Genomic DNA, 6000 nt, shown 5'->3' on the forward strand with positions numbered 1-6000 from the left:
CAGTTCTTACGAGCTTCTCAAATTGGAAATGCTCTCTTTCACTAAGGATTTGAGTCGAAGATTAGTTATCATTAGTCTTGTCTTTTCAACCCATTTGACAAAGCCCTCAAGGCCCAGCCCCATACAAGGCCCGCTGCTAACCCTGATCAAGGCAAGAGGAGAGATGAAGTGCCATCTCTCTCAGCCGAAAAGGTCTGGGGGGCTGTGTTTTCACAGACCCGGGGCTTAGGAGTAATGCCTGGACCCTCTGCACCCTACCCCAGAATTACTGTATTACCCACCTACCTCTAAGAGTGCCCTTGTCTCCATCGTTGGGTTCCAAGGACCAGCTCCAGGAGCCTTTTGCATATTTGCAGACGACCTCTCCGGCATCTGTGTGCAATCGCTCCAGCAGGGCCAGTAGAATCCCAGGGTCCCCACCAACGTCCCTGCTGAAATATGAGATGCTCAGTTATTGTTGATGCTTTAATGCGGTTTGCTCTGCCCCAGTAAAAGTGATGTCACATTAAGCATTTGAGGTAGAGTCAATACGGCCTTAGGAACATCAACTAATGTCACATCAACTGAGCCTAACGGGTACAGGTACCTGTGCTGCTAGACTCAGTTGACGAACGTAACTGAGTCACATCGACACCAACACTGCGTTACCCGGCTTACCTGGTGCAACTTGCACAGCAAGGACCAGCCTGGGTCTCTTCTGTCACACAGCCCCTTCCATCCCATGCACGTGGGGATTGTTACCTGCTCGTGCTCATAACTGTCCCTCCTTGAGTAATACCCCTTTGCCTCCAGTCTCCATCCCAAGGGCCCACAGACTATAAATGCCTCCCTGGCATGAGGTATAAAAGGTTGGTCCCTTGGATTCAGGATGGTACCATCTGCCTGGTGCCATTTCCACACCAGATCATCTCCTGGGCCCAAGCCGAAGCTGGGCTCTAGCTGAGGCTGCATCCTTACCATTTTCCCCTGCCATGTTCTGCTTCCTTTCATTGCTCTTCTCTCAGAAACATTCTCTCAATAAATCACTCACCCCGTCACTTCCAAACCTCAGCTCAGGCTGTGCTTCAAGGGAGACGGACACAGCCAGCTATGATCCATGTGGGAAATGGATCGGAGCAAGTGAAGAGGGAGGTCAGGAAAACCAGTTAGGAGGCTGCTGCAATGTTCCAGCTAAGAAATGTTGGTTCATTTTATTCTACACTGAAAGCCCCCGGTTCTCAGGGTAGACGCCTGCTGGTCATCATAACAAGCTCGTTAACTCTGGTCCATATGTTAGAACAGACATAGGTCATATTGGCACAGAGAAGTTGTTCAATGCATTGGGGCTGGTGGCCAGGAAAATAATAAACAAAGCAAAATCTGAAGCCTTGGATTTACCAACCAGAAAACTAAAGTGGAAAGCAGATCATCTCCAACTTCTCTGGTGGGAGCTTAAAATAAAATTCTGTTGGGCATCCAAATCCAAATACAGGTCCGTGGACTTAGGATACTACTGATTACTCACAGATTATCCAGAACAGTTTGCAAGTCTATGACATCACTCTGTTCAAAGCACTGTTTTCTCCTGAGTCAATGGGTGAGCATATCTGGAAGGTTCTGAACAAATCAAGAGGCATCCAAAATAAGACTGGCCTTCGGCCTACATACAATTCCAGTCAGCATGGTACTTCCTGTCTCTTCCTTACAAACTACTTAATTGTTTCTCAAACTGCACTGTGTGGTGACATCCTTAGGAATCTGAATCTGATAATCCCTTTATTGTTGCTACCTTCGCTGTTTATAGCTGCCTTTCAAAATTAATGTTTATTCTCTATCTCATGGGATGATCACTGGTGTTGAATGATGCCATGATATTAATATTAGCCTTCAAAGGAGGTGTTGGTCGTTCCGAGACCAAGAGCTTACCCTGAACTCTAAGTGCTTAATATTTAACAAAGGGTCTCTGACACTGGATATATACAGATGTATTCTCAAACCCTGTGAGCTTTTAAACTTGAAAAGATTGGCCAATCATTGAATAATCAGTGTGTTCTTAAAAGTGAACAATACCTTCAGATTGCAATTGCCAAAGTATTGGCAAGTGATCAAAGCGAGAAGCTGGGGTTCTGGTTGTCCTGATCACCAGGGGGGAGCCCAGAAGGACACCCTGGCCAGGAGGGGTGAAGGCATCCCCATGGAAACTCAAATGGCATCGCATATTCTCACCCAGGGCTGCTTGGTTCATTGTTGCCTTTACTATTGTTTGTTATAAGGAAAAAATCATGCAAATTACTAAAGCCATGAGTGGCCACAAGGCTACACGCACTGAAGACAGATTTTACCTCTAGCTCTTTGGAACCCAGTCACCAGGCTCTTGCAAGCAGCTCACTAAGCATTTAACAAAATGTATTAAGTTATAGAGGTGACCCCTCGTGAAGCTTGCAGGTTAATAGAAAAATGCCTGGGTTTTAAGTAACTATTTGATTGAAAATCAAGGCTGCATTTATAGGTGCTATAACTAGAACTGCAATGAACTGATTGATACAAGCCAGGGGAGTGATTAGCCAAGAAGCAGGAAAGTGGATTGAGACCAAAGTGTTGGACATGGAAAACTGAGGTTGCTAGCAATGCTTCTATTCCTTAATCCAGATGGCAGTGACTGGGGAAATACATACATACATACATACATACATGATACATGTGTAGGTGATATATATAGGTTAATATATGTGTATATATGTGTGTACATATGTATGTGTATGTATATATATATCACTGTATCACTGTATCACTGTCATCCTGTTGCTCATATTTTTGCTCGAGCGGGCACCAGTAATGTCTCCATTGTAAGACTTGTTGTTACTGTTTTTGGCATATTGAATATGCCCTGGGTACCTTGCCAGGCTCTGCTGTGTGGGTGGGATACTCTTGGTAGCTTTTTGGACTCTCCAAGAGGAGGGGTGGAGGTATCAAACCCGGGTCGGCCATGTGCAAGGCAAACACCCTACCCGCTGTGCTATCGCTCCAGTCTGTGTAAATATATATATGTATATATATGTATACATATACATATATATATACACATACGCACATATATATATATATATGTTCTTCGTGCTTCATCCAGTGATACTCAGGCTTACTCCTAGCTCAAGAATCACTACTGGTGGTACTTAGGAAGCCATATGCTGTGCCAAGGTTGAACCAGAGCTGGTCACATGCAAGCCAAGTTTCTGTGTTATCTCTCCTGTCCCTCAGAGGCATTTATTTTAGATGACTTTACATGTCCTTGCTTCTGCAACAACATCAAAAGCCAGTGCAATCTCACACTTCTCAACGGAGGCAAATCAATTAAAAAAACAAAAGATAGTTGGGTTGTCAGAGTATGGGCCTCAAGTGCAAAGACCTTCTTTGAATCTCCAGTTTGCAACTTACCAGGTAAGAGAGCCTGGTAAATCCCATAACCTCTCAGAACCGGTTTATATATTTGTAAAATGGGTTTATTACCCACTTCTCAAGTATTTGTGAGAAGCAGAAGATTCCTCAGTATGATCACAGAAAAGGGGGCAATGTGAGAAGCACTTAGCTCATGTCTTCTCACCCTGGCCGTAAAGATTGTAGGGGGGGCAGCTCTGGCCAGGAAGGATACGTGACTGAGCTGAGCTAGTGGGTTGACAGTACCACTCAGTGGGCAGCAGCCCCGGCCATGAAGGATACATGACTGAGTTCATGGACTGAAAGAACTACCTGGTGTTTATACAGACAGGGAGCTGGTGAGTCAGGAGCCGGCACACCCGTGTCTTGTCTCCTGTGTCTAACTGATAAGATGCTTTCTTTTTTTTTTAATTTTTTAAAAGTTTTTATTTTATTGAATCACCGTGAAAAAAATACAAAGCTTTCAGGTTTAAGTCTCAGTCATATAATGATTGAACCCCCGTCCCTTCACCAGTGCACATGTTCCACCACCAAGAACCCCAAAATACCCCCCTCCCACCCAGCCCCCACCTAAGTTAAAATATCAGAAATCCAAAATAGCACGCGCGAGTTCATAGTCTGCATTCTCAGCAATGAAAAGAAATTATTTAATGACGCCTTTTCGGGCTGGAGCCATAGCACAGCGGTTGGGTGTTCGCCTTTCACACAGCCAATGCGAGTTCGATTCCTCCGCCCCTCTCAGAGAGCCCGGCAAACTACCGAGAGTATCAAGCCCGAGGCAGAGCCTGGCAAGCTACCCGTGCGTATTGGATATGCCAAAAACAGTAACAATAAGTCTCTCAATGAGAGACGTTACTGGTGCCCGCTCGAACAAATCGATGAGCAACGGGATGACAATGATGCCTTTTCAGCAGGCCTGATAGTTGGGGGAAAATTCCAAACAAGATGCTTTCTTGATGTGTGGGAATGCCTTGCTTTCTTGGTGTATGGGAATTGGGAATGTCTTCATAATTGGGAATGTTTTCTTGATTTATTGTTCCTGTATGCTTTTGTTCATTTATGAAATGTTTGAAGTTATTTCTGCCTTTGGGATTGTTTATCTCTGTGCCTCCTCCTGAGGCCTGTGTGCCCAGGATGGCCATATAAACCCTCTGCTGTAAGCCCTCGGGGTCAGCTCTGACCTCCTGCTTCAGCAGGACAGCTCGGTCCTGGCTAGCTGGAATAATAAAGTCCTAGTGTGTGTTTCGAAATCCTGCTGAACTCTTTGTCTCTCTGAATACTGAGGGGTGGTCTCGATCCTAACAGTATTATGGTTCTGAAGTTAGATAATATGCTTGGCACTTGAACAAGGCAAGGATTAGCGACACAAGGCTGTCCACATAAGTTACACACATGTATAACATAGTCAGCCTTTGATGTTTACTGGTTTCCTGCCCAAGTTTTCAACCAAGTACATTCATGCATTTGGTTGAGTCTATGTATGTGAAATTCAGAAGAAGAACCATGGGTAAGTCGACCTGAGTAGTTCAAATCCACAAGTTTCCCCCACACACATATACACCCCCCTGGCTTTTGTCTTTCATTGATTCTTTTTATTATTATTATTTATTGAATCACTGTGAGATACAGTTACAAAGTTTTCATGCTTGAGTTTCAGTCATACAATGATCAAACACCCATCCCTCCACCAGTGCACATTCCCCACCACCAATGTCCCCAGTATCCCCTCTCCCCACCCCACTCCTCCCACTACCTCTATTTCTCCCATACTCTCTACTTTTGTCAAACCCATGTTGTTCAAAGGCCAATTAACATGTAAACATGTTTGCTGTAAAAAAACCGCAAAGGCAGAGCACGGGAGGGGGAGATGCGATGATGCGTCCTGTCGTTCTGTTGTCCGAGGGCACTGGGGACAGTTCTCTCTCGCACACACTGCTTGCGTTCGGTGTTCTCGAGCCACTGTGTATGGACCGGATCGGGATGGCTCCTCCTTGTGCTCTGCTTCTGTGTGTGCCACTGTGCTCTCTTATGTCTGTCTCTCTGTCTCTGTAGTTTCTCCTCTGGTCTCTTCCGACCTCTCTCTGTCTCTGCTTCTGTGTCTTCTCTGTTCTTCTCCCATGTCCTCTCGTGTGTCTCCTTCTCTGTCTCTTCTGTCTAGGGCAGTAACGCAAAAGGTGGGTTGAACAAATCAACAAGGAAGGGTAAGACCACTTCTCGAGGAGATTAACAAAATCTCACTAAGGAGATTACTAGGAGATCCACTCAAGGGTGGGGTCCAAACTTGGGTGTGTCAGGGTGTGAGCTAGTAATCTGCTTAGTTATAGTAAATTTACTACTAATGTTTCTAGCAATGTCATTCTGTATGAGCACAGTAAGAGATATATCAGACTTAAAACTTGATTCTTCCTGAGGACATTCACTATATATTCCAGACCACAGTCCTCAAGCCAGGTTAGTCTTTCTAACCCCAGCAGGGTCCTAGTCTCGTCGTTAATTTTGGATCATGACAGCATTTGTCTATGACCATGCTCTCAACTTATAGTTGAGTATTGTGGCACTTTGGCCTTGCCCATTTCGATGCCAGAG

This window comes from Sorex araneus, chromosome X (genome assembly GCF_027595985.1).
Source record: "Sorex araneus isolate mSorAra2 chromosome X, mSorAra2.pri, whole genome shotgun sequence".
In the NCBI taxonomy this organism is placed as follows: Eukaryota; Metazoa; Chordata; class Mammalia; order Eulipotyphla; family Soricidae; genus Sorex; species Sorex araneus.